Below are 17032 nucleotides of genomic sequence, written 5' to 3'. Positions count from 1 at the left end.
AGAGGGGTGTCAGGGGCCCAGGGTAGGGGAGGCAGGGGACGGATGGAGATATGAGGCCCAGGCTGGGAGTTGTCCCTCCTCACACTCACAGGGCAGATATGTTTTAATTCAGGGCCTGGGAGAAGGTGCCCAGGGCTGCCCCGAGAGAGGGGGGCCCGGTTTTGCTGGGGTTTGCCGTGAAGAGAGAGGCTGGGACCAGATTGGGCCCCCACTGCTGTCCTGGACCAGAATCGGGGTACCCAGACCCACCGGACTTTCATTCCCGGCTTTGTCTGTTTTTTCTTTCTTTGTAAAATGGGGCGCGAGCACATTCGGTCTGTAAGGGCATCAACAGCTCTGTCTCTCATACACGGGGAAGTACTCTGTCCATCAAAGTGAGACACGGCATTACGCTTTCCAAGGTTTTATTGTGAAATTCGCTTCGAAGTGTTAGCAGCGCATTTGACATTGAGGATGGCTCCCTGCCCTCGGCTGGACTGGACTGTGTTCTGCTGTACCTGCTCGAGTACCAGAGGTGCTGGTATTTTTCGGCTGCCCTCAGTCAAAGGCAGACTGGAGTCCCTTGCCCTCAGGTGGGAAAAGTGCGTGGATGACGCGGTCCTCCGTGGAGTTGTGTCCGGTGCTCACAGGAGTAACCTGCGCACGAGAGTTTCCGTGTTGGCTTTCTTCCGGCCTCTCTTGTTCCCCATACTGTCCCCACCAGTGCCTCCTGAGGTCACTTCTCCGCTGTTTGCATGCTAGTCCTTAGCACAGGGGCTGCTGTCCCTGACTCCCAAGTCCATGTGCCCAGGCTGGTTCTTGTCTCTTCCCATCCTACTCAGTAGTGGGGTGGGGTGGCGCTCACACACTCCGAGGCCCAGTCTGGGGTGTCAGGCCGGTCCCTACAGCCCGCCTCTTGTGCAGACCCCCCGGGTGGTGCCTAGTGGGTGTTCTGTGCCCCGTCCTCCCCACTCCCCCCCAGGGAATCACACTGCACTCTCTCTCTGCCTAGGCTTCCGCTCTCGCATCTGACAGTTTTCTCCCTTCATGTCCCTCCCGAGCATTTACTCTTCTCCTCACAGACTGGAGTGGGGGATGGCGGGTGCTCATGGGACCTGCTAAGCAGCCCCTTAAAGGGTCTGAGCGGTGGTCCTGCTGCTCTTCTGCAGGTTATGGGGTGCTGGGCCCCAACTGTGTGACACTAAGCCCTGACCTCCCGTCAGGGAGGAAAGTCCCATCCACCGGCTGGTCTCACAGGTATAGTGGACGCCCGCACGCCTTCCCTGGGACCTGGTGACCCCTCCTGGTGCGTACCCATTGGAAATGTGCTAGTGTGCTCACCAACAGACACGCCCAGAAATGTGTACAGAGCGCTGTTCGCGATGGCACAAAACTGGCCAGCCACCGACGCCCATTGACAGTGGAAGAGGCACTTACGTAGTAACGTGACCCGTTGTGACGGTGGAAAGCCGCACAGCAATGGCAGCCGGCGAACACACCCCTCTCGGCTACATGCAGGGGACTCGCCGTCCTGGGCCGAAGGAGCAGGCGCAGGGAAGAACCTCTGCGTGATTCCACTTCACACGGACGACGTTAACCCAAGGCATGGCGGTCAGGCTCGTGCTTGCCTTTGGGAAGGGGGGTGCCAGTGGCTGCAAAGGGCCAGAAGGAGGGGCCTCTGGAGGGCTGGTCACACTATATTTCCTGATCACCCAGGAGGTGCCGGATGGCGGGGTGGGTCCATTCATGAAGATGGAACCATCGTGCTCTCGGGATCTGTGTACCTCTACGATGTCTGGTATGGTTCTATTTCTGTGTAAACATATTAACACCGCCCCAGTGTAGACCTGCTGGGGACGTGCTGGGCCTGCTGGGAGGGGGAGAGGTTATATTCTGGCAGAGCTGCACGACTTGGCCGTGACTTGGGTGGGAGTTGGAAGAGCACCCCTGAGATGGGATTTCTGGGGTGTTTGATTGAGGAAGCCAGGCCATAAGACTGAATAAGCAAGAATCCATTGAACCGTGATTTGATACCCAGGCAGACACCCCAGGCGATCGGGCAAACTCCCTCCGAGGGAGGCTTTTAGATGTCTGGAGAAAGCCGCGTGGCCTGTGCGGAGGTGAAGTGGCGACACCCACGCTGCTCTGGGGGACGGCAGAGGAAGGTAAAGGCTGAGGAAATGGACGTGCACTATTATATGAGGCCGGAAGACCCACCAGCAAATCCTGTCCCGTTGCAGGGGGTCTGGAGGACACATCAGGACTCGTCAGTGACATCAGGAACAGTACACAGGTGAGAGAGGGAAGGGGGGCAGCAGTACCACGACGAAACGCAGCAGAGACCCTCCTGTGCAGGCCGAGGACGTGGCTGAAGAACAGGGCTTGTTCACAGCTGAGGGGATGGCGGCCCCTGAAGCATCAGAAGCTGGGGGGGCTGCAATGATCATAATGACGCAAGAGGTCAGAAGGGCAGCCGTGGTGGCGTGACCTGCCGGGAACTGAGAAGATGAATAACAGAACACGGTGTCCCTAGAGGCGAACTAGGCGGGTAGCCAACGAGGCTGCCGCTTATGTCTACAAACAGAAGAAGCGACTACGGAGGAACAGGTCGAGAGAACCTCTGCTTCCAACCAAGATCGAGGAGCCAGTTTTGGATTTGCTCTTGTGCGGGGGACAACCGAAAATGAACAACATCTGTTAAACGACGGTTGGTAAGACATGGGACTTCGGGCAACAAGGAAGAGCAACCCCTGAGAAATGGGGAGCAGGCAAGGTGAGTCCTAGGATTGCCCCAGCTTACCACGTGGAGAGAGTTTCCAGGCCACGGCACAGAAAGGGAGGAGCCCTGAACCGAGAAGACAGAGGGGAATGTCTGGGAAGACCCAGACAGGTGGAGTTTTTGGGACAGAGCCCTGGAGAGAGAGCTAGAAGGAGAACTTCCGAGATCGATAGAAAGGTTCCCCTCAAGTGTTCCGTGAAGGGCTGGTTAGCGTGGGTGATGAAGCCAAGGCTGGAGGTGGGCCCTTCTGAAAGGACTGCCAGGAATAGTGCTATACAGTTGCCTGGGGCTGAGAACAATACTTCCTCCCAGTAGCCCTATGGGAAAACCATTGTTCGCGGGGCACTGGGGAGAACACACAGAACTGTCTTCACTCACCCCGAGACCACATGTCGCTCTGGTCTTGCCCAATGACAAGTCAAAAAGCAAGGCTCAGAAGAATCACACTGTCTCCAAGTTACTTATCTCAAAAACAGTTTTAGGAATACAGAAATACCCAGCGTACAATAAAGTAAAGTTCACGATGTTTGATATCCAATCGAAAATCTCCAGGCATGTGAGAAACACATAAAAGGAATCATCACTGTATGGAGATAAGTCACTCAAACAAAATTGGCTCGAACTGACCTAGAGGTTGAAGTTAGCAGGCAGACATTGAACTAGTTGTTATAACTGTAGTCCCTATACTTAAAATGTTACGTAGTGATGTGAGAAATATTTTAAAAGACCCCAATTAAACTTCTAGATTTCACACTACAATGTGGGGAAATGAAAGATACATTGAATAGGGTTCATGGCAGATCAGATATCGCAGAAGAAAATACTAGTGAACTTGGAGACACAGCGATAGAAACTATTTAAACTGAAACACACAGAGACAACAGAATGAGTGGAGCGTCAGGGAGCTCTGGGACGACTATGAGGCCTAATCGATGTGTAGTCCTCAAAGCAAAGAGAGGGAAGGACCAAAAACATTGTATAGAAATAACGGCCAAGCTGTTTTTCAGATTCCCCAAATTATTATTAAAACCACAAATCCACAGATCCAAGAAATTCAATGAGAGAAGCACAAGAAACTCGAAGAAAACCACACGGAATGAAGCACATCAGAACCCAACGACTCAGAGCCAGATAAAAGAGAAAATTGCAAAAGGAACCAGAAGAAAAGATATGTACACATGAAAATGGTGAGAGCAGATGTTTTCAACTGGAAACAATGCAAGGGGAGAGACAGCGACAGCTGCCACCAGGTGCATTGGGCCCCCGTGTCCAGGGACCGGCTCAGGTAACTGGCCCTCAATTACTGGGTTGCAGTCACACAATGGGGACAGGGAGGGATGTGTGTGGACCCAGGCGACCCATGTAAGGGCCTCTCAGGACTCCCTCAACACTGGGCAGCACCCCCAGTGTGAGGGTGCTGCGATCCCAGTGTGAGGAGTGTGCAACCCCCAGCGGCCTGGGGTGAAGGCCAGGGTCATGCCCATGGGTAGGTCTTTAAGGTCTGCAAGAGCGGAGGTGGGAGAGGAAGGGCCCGTCTGTGGTCCCGTGACCAGCTGCAGTGATGAGGACCTCAGTCACGCCACCTCTCTTCCTGGGTCCCCCTCTGGGACCATGGAGCAGCTGGCCTCTCACAACATGCCTGGAGAAATGGAGTGGCCAGTGGGTGAACTCTGGTGGCCACAGAGCTGCCTCGTTCAGCTGTCTCCTCAAAGGACCCTCTAGCTGCTGCGCCTGGGACCCGCGGTAGCATTCACATTGAGGCCACACTTCCCGGGGGTTACAGCCCGTGACTGAGCAACCTGGTGTCCTGGGGCTGGGCCGTCCCTGCCCGTGAGCAGGCTGCTGCAGGGTGCTTCGTTCAGGCCCCGCCCACGAACCAGGCGGAGACTGTCTCCCAGATGTACCTCAGGCTGCCACTCAGCGACCTCCCTCCCACTTTCCTTCTGTGGGTGTCAGACCCGCATCACAGCCTGAAGGTCCCCGCCTCCCGGCCCCGTCCACCTCCCCCCTTCTCCTTTATCAGCCCCACAGGCATTGGCCTGGTAAATCTCTCACACATCCTGTCTGGGCCCCTGCTGCCCAGGAGACTAAACCCGGGCTGCCTGCTCCGCCCCTCCCGCCTCAAACACGTCCCTTCTATAGTTCTCTACCCCAGGCTCTGAATTTGGGACTGTTCGCTATTTGGAGTTTCTTGTTTGTGGTCTGCCTCTCCCCCAGGACTGGGAAATGCACGCCGAGGGGGTGCTAGGAAGGACTCCTGCTGAGTTGACTCTTGTGTCCCCAGTCAGTGCCTGGCACATGAGAGAGACTCTGTAGATGTTAAATGAATGTTCTGTAAGTGATGGAGAAATCGGAGGAGTATTAGACATTCAAAAGTGCTTTGGGACAGGCCACTGTTCCCCTTGCCCTACGTGCCTGCTTACGACCTGGCGTGATTTCCCGTGTTGTCACGGGGGACTCTCTCTGTCGCTGTTTGGCGCACGTGGCCCTTGCCAGCCCAGGGAGACACGGAAGCATCCTGGCCACGTCCCACCAGCAGCCAGACGCAAGTGGCCAAGGTGGGGAGGGGGCGCTTTAGTGATATCACCCCTTGAGAAGCATCTCCCTGGGATAAACACCGAACGAGTGGGGTGTTTATTTTCAGAAGGCAGAGTGTGCGAAGCGCTGTAATTAAACCAGCAGGGGTGGGGAGGCAGCCTCCCTGCAAACGGCTCCTTTGAAGATGAAAGTCATTAGATTTCAATGAGAATCTAGGATGCAGCTTCCCACCAACACGAGAATATTTAACCTACATCCTACAGCGGGGCAAGCAATTGATAGTGTGATTGATAATAATTTGATTGCCTTAATTGTGAAGGGGAATTTGAAAATGGTTGGACTGGCAGGAAGCAGGCAATGAGTCGATGGTATCTTTTGTTGAGCCAAATTTTCTTAGAATTCAGTTGAAGTTTCTCCGCAGTCTTTGTTTTTCTGGCCGGGAAAATGCAGAAATCGCTCTCCAGAAGCCAGGGAGTCATAGAATCTCATCCAAACAAACCATCCAGAGAAAACATAGCCCGTCTCCTCTTGGGAAATCTCTGGTTGGGGGATCCCCAGCCCCTGGGAAAGCATTTTGCCAGGTGACACACTGACTTTCCCTGCTGAAGCAGCCTCTGCAGGCACCTGCCCACCCCCGCAGCGAGTTGTTCTGTGCCTGCCACCAGCTTCAGGCTCCTGTGTCTCTGCCTGGCTGGCGGCCTTTCTCTGCTGAGCGCAAGTGCTGGGGTTGCCGCCCTGGGAGGGGCCCTGTGCTACGCACGCTTTGGAGTCACGGGTCCATTCTCAGCTCCGCCCCCCCCTCAGATGGGGCACTCTGAATGAGCAGGACCCAGGAGCGTGAGTCACCTGCTCATTGACATTCCATGAATTGCCTTCTTTATTTTCTTGTGCTTGCTCCCTAAGACTCACACCCAAGAACCTGCACCCAAATCGTTGTCTTATGGTCTGCTTCGGGGGACCCCAAAGCCACGGAAGTGTGTGGCCCAGGGTGAGATGCTAAGTATTGACAGGTGATTTAGCTGGGACCCTGGCCCGGCCTGAGGGAGGCCAATGGCAGTGCCAAGCATTCCCCCGACTTGCCGCACCACTGTGTGAGTATAGGTCACCCCTGACTTGCATCACTGCAGGGGCCAGGAAGTGCCAGGTGCCATGGTTGGCGCCAGGGGTGGGCACTCAGGGGCTCAGGGTGGTGGTCACGAACTAGCAGTACAGAACTACTTCAGCCCTGGCTGGTGTAGCTCAATGGATTGAGCGGGCCTGCGAACCACATGATCGCGGTTCGATTCCCAGTCAGGGCACATGCCTGGGTTGTGGGCCAGTTCCCAGCAGGGGACTCAGGAGAGGCAACCACACATTGATATTTCTCTCCTTCTCTCCTTCCCTTCCCCTCTAAAGATAAATAAATAAATAAATAAATCTTTAAAAAAAAGAACTACTTCAGTATTGTATCTGATTGAGCTGTGTCCATGGCTACGAAGTGTATATCAGCTCGGGAAATATTAGAACCTTATCCCAGTAGCCGCAGGGGTCAGGGGGTGGGGTAAGCGCGTGATGCAGGCAAAGTGTAGAGAAATCATGCAGCCACACGCATCACTATTTGCCCTTTGATAAGGGGGTCCGGAGGAATCTTTCTCTTCTGTAAAGACTGCTACCAGGCCAGCATGAGGACAAATGGCAGGGATGGGGGGGCGCTGGGGAGCTGGGAAGTTGGTGGGGGTGGGGGAGAGATGTATGGTGGCTTGCTTAAAGGGGCAGCCAAATCTTTCTCCAACCGCCCCCTTGTGGGATGTGGCCACAGTGGTGCCAGATCTTTGTCGAGACTCAGCGAGTGTGGATTCTTGTGTGGCAGGAGTTCGCAGAGGTGGAAACCACTGTGTGGACTGGGCTGCGTCCCGCGAGCAGGTTGCCCATCGGTGACCCCTGTGCCCTGGCGTGGGTTTTAACTCCACGTGGCCTCTGACTGACCTGCTGCTCCGATTGGGTGGTGTCGCTGACCTTGACTCTGCTTCCTTCTGCCACCGGGGCTGCTTCCCACGGGCCCTGCCTGTGGTTCCCCTGCAGTCTTTCCGCGTGGCCTCACTGGCTGTGGAGGGCAGGCATCTGCTTTGCCTCCGTGACCCGTTCGTGTCCTGGCTGCCGCAGGGGCTCCCTGTGCCCAGGAGGCCCGAGCAGAGACTTCCACCAGTGGTGCTGAGTGTGGAGGGAATGGAGGAGGGGCTGGGTCCACGGAAAAGACTCTACGTGCATGTGCGTGTGCATGCCTCTGTGTGCACACATGTGTGGGGGTGTGTGTGTATGGGTGGCTGTGTATGCATGCGCATGTTGCCAGAGTGAGGGTTTGCATGTGAGCATGTGTGCACGTGTGTGTGTGTCAGGGGAAAGCAGGCAGACAGCCGAGGAACCTTCACATGTCTAAAAGGAGCGCGCCCTCCTTCCCAGAACTCAAAACTGAGACTAACGGGAGCAGAAGGGGGGGCACCCGGCTTGCCGCTTTGTTTCTAGTTTCATTTCCTGTGAGCACGTCAGGGCTCCCAGAGCTGCGACGGATGCCTTTCCCACTCCAGTGGACGTGGGCAGTACAAGGAGTTCACTGGTCTGTGGACCTGCAGGGGACTTTGGGTGCGGCTGGGTACGGAGGCTCAGGGCTGTCAGTACTTTCTCTCCCTCTGTCTGCCCATCTCTCTGCTCTGTGTTCCTCTTTTATAGCTTCAGTTTTTGGCAGGCTTTCCTCTGGGTGGTGACATGCCTTCTGGTAGTCCTGGGCACGTACCCTCACAACTAGAGAGCTCCAAGAGGGAGCCCTTCCCTAAGCCGATCCCTGGAGCTGGCAGGGACCACTCTGAGGCAGGTGCCCACCCTTGGAATGGGGAAGTGGCTTAGTCCCAGTACGGGGCACTGAGAACCGGAGGGCGGGATTTGAAAGGAAAACGGACTCCTTCACTGAAAGGGGGCGTGGCCACGAGATGGCAGAGACCCCAGGAAGGGCTGCGCCCACCGAGAACACTACCCAACTTTACTGAATGAGCTTGGAGGAGTCCCCCTGCCCCCCACGCTCCTGTTCCTTCTCTGTCACAGGGAAGTCGGGAGGCCCCCTCACAGGTAGGTGTGTGGATTCAGGACTCTCCGACTTCCACGAGAGCCAGGCCACCGGGGCCTCAGGCCCCTCCCCGCTCTCCAGACCCTTGCTTGCGCTTCCATGTTTGCTGGATTACCGGAGGAGCCCAGTCTCAGAGTTAATACTCTTAATGAGTTGTAAATAACCAGACCGGTATGGAAAATGCTAACGATCCCCTTTGAAATTCTAAGCATGTCTGGTTCCAGTTTAGAGGCCATTCTCTGAAGAGGTGCGTGGTGGAGGCTGCCACTGTCGTAGGAGGGGTGAGCCAGGCTGTGCCCTGCCTAGTCATGGGTAGCACAGCCGCGCCCGCTCTGAGAGCTGCTCTCGCCTGGCGTGGGGGCAAGTGCCCAGCCGGCAGAGGTGCCGGAACTGTCTGTGTGCCCCAGCCCAGCCTGCCCCTTCCCCTTCCGCCTCCCCCGCACCGTGCCTCTTCCTCCCGACAACATGATCAGAACCCTTTTCCCTCCCAAAAGGCAGTGAAGTCAGAGACTGGGTTGGCTTTGGTTTTGAGTCTGCCATTAGCATTCATTTGAGCAGGTTACTTTCTCTCTCCAAGCCTCAGTTTCCCTACCTGTACAATGAGGTCCACCAGGCATCACAGGGGCATAAAGTGGGGAGATAGAGGCAGGGCCCGGGCAGCTTGAAGAGGCTTGAGCTGCTCGCGGGGCACGGCTGTCAGCCACCGATGACTGCCAGGGGACCACTGACAGTGCAACCCCACTGCGGCTAGTTCTCCTCAGTGTTTAAGGAGAATTTGTGACTTGAATGAAAACGCTCCTCATTTAAAATAGTGACAACTGGTTTTTAAAAATACACGCCTTGCATGGCTTTGGGTGGGACACTGCCCACGGGCCTCTAGTTTGAGATCCTGGCCTGTAGCTCTGTTCCTTAGAGATCTCAGGACTCATTTCCGGGGCCAGTGTCTTCACTTTGCTCGCTGCCCCAGGGTCCCCCCATCTCCATTCTTCCTGTCGTGGGGTGCTGTGCTGGTCGTTAGGATGATGAGATATTTGCTTGCTTCTCCCCATCCTCTGGAACTCGGGTGTGGTCATGTGACTTACTTTGACCAATAAAATGGGAGAAGGTATAACATTTGGGCAGAAGCATGGAGAGCCAGCAGCACCAGCTTCACAAGTCTGTATTTCCTTTGCCAGTGACTGGTATCACTGCAGATGCCAGCCATTCCTTTCACTGGCTCTCAGAGGACGCCAGTGCAGAGCAGAGCCCCCTGCTGGCCGGCCATAGACATGCCCCGTGAGTGCGCCTGTGTGTGTTACAGCAGCATAACTCAGCCAATCCTGACTGTTTCCCTCACAACACCCACTGTTAGCGGGTTTACGGCCAGGCCTCTAGAGCCCAGAGGCACTGCCGAACAGTGGGCGCAGATGGTAAGGGCAGCCCTTTATTGGGTTTCTTTTGTTCTCCGTGGTGTCTTCAGTGTACAGCACAGGCCTGACACACAGTAGGTGCTCAACAAATACTTGTACAGTGAATGAACACATTGGCACCTAGGAGGGTTTCAGGCACCAGACTGCAGTATTTAGCGGCTGGGCCCCTAACGGCCTTTGCTGGGTTGCAAATGCCTCCGAAAGTTCTAGGGAAAAACATGTTCTGACTCCAGATTCCATGCTCCTCACCTCCAGGCTCTGGGAAAACCCAAAAAGGTCCTGGAAGTGAGTCTGGTCCTGCTGGAAGAGGCCTTGTTCTGTGCGTGCCGCGAGGCCTGGGGCAGGACCGTCCCCTCCCATCTCTGCTTCCTCATCCCAACCTTGCCTCGTTCCAGCGCTGTCTTCGCCACTGTCGCCTACATGTGCGCGTCGCCTTGAGGACGGTTTCCTTCAGCGCTTTAGGCCTCACTTCCATACCTTAGTCCATTCTGAGCAGTGTTTCTGAGCCATATACAAGGCCACCTGCAGCTGGACAAAACCTCAGGGTCCTTCTTAGATCCCCTGTCTCCCTCCTACACCACATTTGGTCTCAGAGCTCGGTCCGCATTGCCTCTGAGATGCATCCCCACCTGCCTGCTCCTGCCCTTTGTCCTGCCGCTTGGCCCACCCAGGCCCCCAGCTGCAGCCTCAGTGGCCTTTCTTCAGCAACTTGAGCTTGCCAAGCTGTCGCCTGCCGAGTGGCCTGGGCACAAGATGTTCCCCCTGGCCTGTGACACTGTTCCCCAGATCCTCTCGTGGCTGGATGCTTGTCCGGATTCCGGCCTCAATTTCAGAGTTGCCAGGTCTCTATCTCATTGTCCTGTTTGTTTTCCTATTGCCTTTACGCCTGCCTGAGCTTTCCTGGACCGTGTATGGGTTAATTGTCTTTTCCACTGGAACGGTGTTTCTTAACATCACCTTTGTTGATATTTTCTGCAGAGTCCTTCTCCATTGTGGGGACTGCCTTAGGCACTGCAGGAAGTGACAGGCAGAGTGTCCCTGACAGGCGTGGGACCACAACCACCCCTGGTGGTGGAGAGCCCTCACTCTGGAATGTGTGCGTTGGGGGAGCAGGGCNGCCTGCCTGAGCTTTCCTGGACCGTGTATGGGTTAATTGTCTTTTCCACTGGAACGGTGTTTCTTAACATCACCTTTGTTGATATTTTCTGCAGAGTCCTTCTCCATTGTGGGGACTGCCTTAGGCACTGCAGGAAGTGACAGGCAGAGTGTCCCTGACAGGCGTGGGACCACAACCGCCCCTGGTGGTGGAGAACCCTCACTCTGGAATGTGTGCGTTGGGGGAGCAGGGCAGTTACCTTTCGGCTCTGTCTCTGTACCCCCAGCGCCCAGGACACGGCCCCCGGGCATGAATCGTGAGTGTCACTAAAATGAGCAACTCCATCTGAGCCCTCAGAGGCTCACACTGCTGTCCGCCAGCTGTGTCGTGGGAGAAGCCGACCCTGGGATCGCTCGGGTCCCCTCCAGCTTGAGGAGGAACGTATGCATCTCCCGAAGCGAGGGGTCCCCGTTGGGCCCGGGGAGCCTGAGAGGGGAGACCCTAAGCACCCTGACAGGCTGTCAGTTTTTAATGCAAAACTGACGGGAAAGTTTGCAGCCACGCCACGGAGCGATCTGAAGAAGATAAATCACAGTTACTTGCAGCCTGCTGACAGCAGTTTAAGCTCCGAATCATCAGGCTCCCAGGGAGAGGCCTCTTTTATCTTACTAAATGCGGCAAGGAGAGCTGAAATTGGCAATATCGCGGCCCTCTCGGCGGCGGGGCTTTTTACATAAATATCAGCAAGCAGTAAGTAAATTCTGTTGACGAAATGTAATAAAACAAAGACTGTTTCAAATATGACCATTCCCCCGATGCATTCTGAGGCCTCGTGCCACTCACTTATTACGCGCTGCCGAGATTATAAGGTTTGCTTTTATCTGTCAGAAATCAATATTTCAAACATCGGATAAAAGAGGAAATTGAACTGGGAATAGTCTGAAGGGCTGTAAAAACTACAAAGCACAATTATCAAAAAGCACTTAAAGCGCTTAATAGGACACACATATAAAAATGCTCAAATTAATGTCAGGCAGCCATAATGAGAATTTTCCTATGCTTTTTTTTTTTCATCCCCACGCCATGCAATTTGCAGGCCGGCTGGTCCATCAATACGGTTTTCAATTTCTACGATGCCCGAAGGACCCCGGACCGGGTGTTTGTTGGAAATGAACCATTACATATGATTGGTTAATATTTCAGTTTATTGAAGACACATTATTCTGTATGGAGTGTTTAAGTTGTTGCGGTTTAAGCATTACAAACAGTTATGACAAAAATAGATCTTGGGGTAAAGCAGTCAGCACAGTCATGCTTTTAATGAACACAGCCATAACTGGGAAACTGGGTTTCTGGGGGGCTGGGAGGTGAGGTGGGGACAAGTTATGGGGAGACTATGGGAGGCAGTGAGAAGGGGCCCCAGTCTTCTCTGTATTCATGGGAAAGTGTCTTTTATTTTTAACTGAATATTGTTTGGTTACTTTATTGTTTTCCTTCTGATAGAAAACATTTTCCCTTGGTGATGATAAGTACATTTGCCTGTTCCCGGGGAGGTATCGCTTATTGGGCGTCCTTCTAGTCCAGGGACCAGGAATATTGTTCTGTAACGAGCCAGACGGTACATGCTTTGGGCTTTGCAGGTCAGGAGTCAAAATCAAGGATGTTATGTAGGCACTTATATAAGGACCATTAAAAAATGTCGGAGTCCTCAGCTGGCGGAGCTGGTGGGCTGTACAAAAGCAGGTGATGAGCCGCTGGTCTGCCGATCCTCTTTCCAGTGGGTGCACAAACTCTCACAAGAGCTTGTTTCACCAGAGCAGAGACGTAGGAGCAAACCCTCAGCCCCTTGGTCTGCCCTGTGAGGTCTGTGGGGACTGTGCCCTGTGCCCTGCACCCTTCGCTGCTGGCCATCACCCCCCTACTGTTTCTTATTGGCCCGCTCCCCTTTGAAGGGCAGGGACAGCATCTGCTTCATTGCCTCTGTGTCCTTATACCAAGAACAAGACAGTTGTGAACACAGTTTTCAATTCCTATTCCAGTCGCCTCAAGTTCAGCCTCACCAGGTTCAATGATTATGCGCAGAAGGAGTGAGAGCGTGAGTGAATGAGTGGCACACACCCGACGATGCACTAGCTCCCCTGGACTGCAAGTGGCAGAGACTGAAGTGAAACCAGCACACGCCCGGAGGGGCTGAGCCTGAGAGAGACTGCACAGGCAGGTACACGGAAGGGCAGACGTAGGTCTCGGGACAGCTGGACCAGGAGCGCACACTCTGTCTCCCATGATGCCAACACAGTGATGCGCATTTCATGGGCGCCTAGAGCGTGCTGGGCACCGCGCTGGGGTGGACGGCGGCGCACAAAACCAACGGCCCTTGCTCCCATGGGCTGATGGCCTTGCTGCGTGTTTCCACTTCCTTCTTGCTCCTGCTTTCCTGCCAGCTTCCTCCACCCGGGAAACCCGGCTGCAGACCCCCGAGACCTCTCACAGCTGCACCAGGAGCTCTTGTACCAAGTGCAAAGGTTCACGGGGGAGGAGTCACGTGCCCATTTCTGGACCAATCACTTAGGGCCAGAGGGTGGAGCCGCATTGCGTGAACACGGAGGCTTCACCTTACAAGCCGGTTAGTAACTCCTTTTTAGAGGTGGACAAGGCAAGGCTCAGAGAAGGTGATTAATTGCCAGGGACCACAGAGCTAGACAGTTTGGACTGCTCAGTCTGTGCTGTCTCCTCAGCAGCGCAGTGGAGGGTATTGGAGGCTGCAAGTCCTTGGGGGGCGTGGCTTTGGAGTCGGAGCCCTAATGGAGTTGGACCCCGGTGGCTCCGCAGTAGTAGGTGCCGAGGGAGAGGGGAACGCCAAGCGAAGGTGGCAGGGGCAGAGGCCTGGCGTGTCCTTGTCCAGGTGGGCAGGGGCGGACTGCAACTGAGGAGTCGAAAGAGGTTGAGGATGCTCTAGGAAGCCACCGGGGGCCAGTGGGTCATCTTCCAAATATGTGACTTCTTGTAGCATCACAGCCACCCAGAGGAGGAGCCTGGCGATGGTGGTGACCTGGGCCACGGCGCCCTTCAAAGCTGCTCTGTCTCTCCGGTGGTAGGAGGGGGCCGACCTGCCGGAACCTTTGTGTTTCACTTTTCAAAGCAGCAAAGTGCTTCTCAAAGAGGAGAAAACCAGAGAAAGGGCATGTCTGCTCCCGCGAAGGAGGAACATTACTCTAAGTAGAGGATTTTGTAATTATATTCATTTGAAATAATCAAGCATTTCCACCTATTAAGGGCGCCGTAAAGGAGGTGCTGGGGAAAGTGATCCAGCCGTTTTCCGGGGCTGCTGCTCATTGTTCGTCAGAAGAAAAGGAGCCTCGAATACAGATTAGTCTCTCCTTGAGCCGAGGAGGGGGGCCCAGCCCTGGGTCACTGCGCCCTGGCAGCTCAGCCGCCCGTGACAGCCTGTTGCGTGGCAGAAAGGGACACATGGGCACTGTGGCGGGACCAGAGGAGCCTGTTTAGAGCTGTGCTGCCTGGTGACGGACGCGCTGTGTGACGTGAGGCCATCCCACACAGCAGCCACTCGCCACCGGTGGCTTTTGAGCACTTGAAGTGGGACTAGTGTGACAGAGGAAACGAAACTGGAATTATATTTACTTTTAATGTATTTACACTGAAACTGAAACAGCCACGTGGCTAGGTGCCCCATCCTGCACTGAGAAAGAGAGGGTCCCAGGCAGCAGACAGGTGATACCCAAGTCAGCAAGGTGACCGGGTCAGTGAACAAAGACCCCGTCTCGCATTTTTCTTGCAGCATGCTGCCCGTTGGGTCTCTCTTTGGTTTTTACGCTTTTGCTTCCAGGTAGTGACATTTCTGCTTAGATCAGCCACCAAGATAGGTCCTAAGTGACACGCTGGCCTACCATGTTCAGTCCTCGCAACTCTGTCCAGGAAACTCAGGAAGTAGGTCTATGGGAGGCCTCGTCAGTGGACCATGTGCCCGCCCAGGCCCGGCTGCTACGAGGTTGCGTCGAGGAGCCAGCGTGGTGGGGACACCAGGAGATTCTCCGTGATGAACAGACCCCTCCGGATGTTAGTGGCCTCCGGGACAGCCCCCTTCTATTATACTAGTGACCCTGCCATTCCTTGTAGCAAATATTCAACATTCGAATGCTCATTGGTCTCAAGCAGACATAGCTGGTCTTCCTATAGACGCACGAGGCCGCATGGTCTGCAGAAGTGGTAGCAGAGACAGGCTGGCCTTCAGCACCACGCCACCGGCAATTGTGAGCTGCTAGGAGGAGGACACAGCAGTCCAGGGCCTGTGTGGGCCGAGCGCGCCGATGTTTGATGTTCAATAATTAATAGCTAAGTCCTTTAAGCGTCAAAGATGAAGAACGGACTTCGGGAAATTGATGCTGCCTTTGAACAGTTTTGCCCAAATCTCCCTCTTTACTCCTGGGCTGCTGTGAAAAATCTATCGTGAGGGAAGGATGTTGTATCAGGCTATTAAACAATTTTAACTAAAAACGAGCCCCCCAAATCAATATTTGAGTCCTTTTTTATTCTAAGAGTTAACACTATATAGTACATTTATTGCCTCTATTTCATTTTGTAGAACACGGAACAAAGTCGAGTTAAAAACTCCGTTTCAGTTTTCAAGATAAGCCCCGCCCCTCCGTCAACCGTTTTGTCCAAGGTGTACTAAGAAATGTTGGTTCCCATTTTAAGTAGCCCTTTGCAGGAGCTGGTTTTCCTGGGCCAATGACAATATTTGGGAACAGCATGCAGTCTGTGCCCAGACCTCTGCCGGGTACCCTGGCCAGACCGCATTGTGGCTGGCCGGGGTGGCCTCCAACGGGCCTCTGAGTCCTGCACCCCAGCCCAGCTCGGTGCCCCACGTGACCCTAGGCTGTGGAAACCGGAATGCTCGGGTCTCCAGCCCCCTCCCCCGCACCCCGCCCGACCCCTGCAGGGCAGGCAGGAGCCAGGCAGGATGGTCTTGGATGCTCAGCAGCCCGGCCACCCAGGGATTCCCGCCACCACGGCTGCTCTAATTACTTTGCCGCCCTGCCTCCTCCTCCTCGGACACTCTGCATGCTGATGGTGCAGGGCCGGGTCTCCGCTGGGCTGGACTGGTATTTTTTTAGCATCTCCACCGGTGTCCGGCTGATGGAGACATTTCGGGGGAAGAAGCAGGTGCATTTACTTTTCAAGTATTATTTTACTAATCAATTGAAAAATTACCTTCGTGAATGACAGAAGTGCAGACCTTTGGAGTATTTCATTAAAGGGAGCAAACATTAATTACAAATCTGGCCTAACCTTGCCCAGACATAAATTATGGGCCTGATCTATTTTCCCTGTGCTTAATTGCAAGCGGTGACTGGTTCTTTAAATTATTATCTGCTAGGCCTCCAATGAAAAGAGAATTTATGGAGTGGTGTTCGGAGGCCTTCCCCGTGCCTGCACCGCTCTGTGGGGGTGGATGGTGAAGGAGAAGGCCACGGCAAAGGACCCAGGGAGCACCGGTGTCCCCCGGGGTGAGCCCCATCCTCTCAATAAAGACAGGGACACAGTCCACCGGTGTACGTTCAACATCCTTTCTGCTCTGGCGTCTCGGGGGGTGGCCAAGGCCCTGCTGCAGTGGGTGACTTAGAGACAGGCACCTTTTTCTCAGTTCGCGGACCACTGTCCCCCTGGGAAACAGTTATAATAGCCACGTGGAGCTCGGGTGGCCACGCCGTGAGTGACGCCAGAACCTTAGGGCGTGCCCATTAGTCAAAGCGGAGCTCTTTCCGTCAGATTATTCCTGCCTCAGTCTGACCCTTGTCCTTGCTTAGCTGACACATGGGGGGAGTAAAAATCTCTGTGGGGTGGAAGTTCGGGCTTTGTTCTGGGGCACACGGCCTTTTCTCTAAGGCTGGGTCTCCGATGAGAAAGGCGCGTGGGGGGGTGCTTCCCTGGAGGCCGGGCTGGCCAGGGCGGCTCTGTCTGGGCCTTCCTGCTCCACCTCCAGGGGAAAACACACAGGAGGTGGGGATGTGCCAGGCAGGAGAACAGGAGATTCTGGCCGTGCCCCTCTGCAGGCTTGGAGCAGGAATATTTGTTGCCCTAAAAATAGGCCGACAGATGGGAGCTCGTGGGTTTGG

Source organism: Sturnira hondurensis, unplaced genomic scaffold (genome assembly GCF_014824575.4).
Source record: "Sturnira hondurensis isolate 20B ecotype Veracruz unplaced genomic scaffold, ASM1482457v3 Scaffold0016617, whole genome shotgun sequence".
Classification (NCBI taxonomy): domain Eukaryota; kingdom Metazoa; phylum Chordata; class Mammalia; order Chiroptera; family Phyllostomidae; genus Sturnira; species Sturnira hondurensis.
This window is presented reverse-complemented; position numbering follows the sequence as displayed.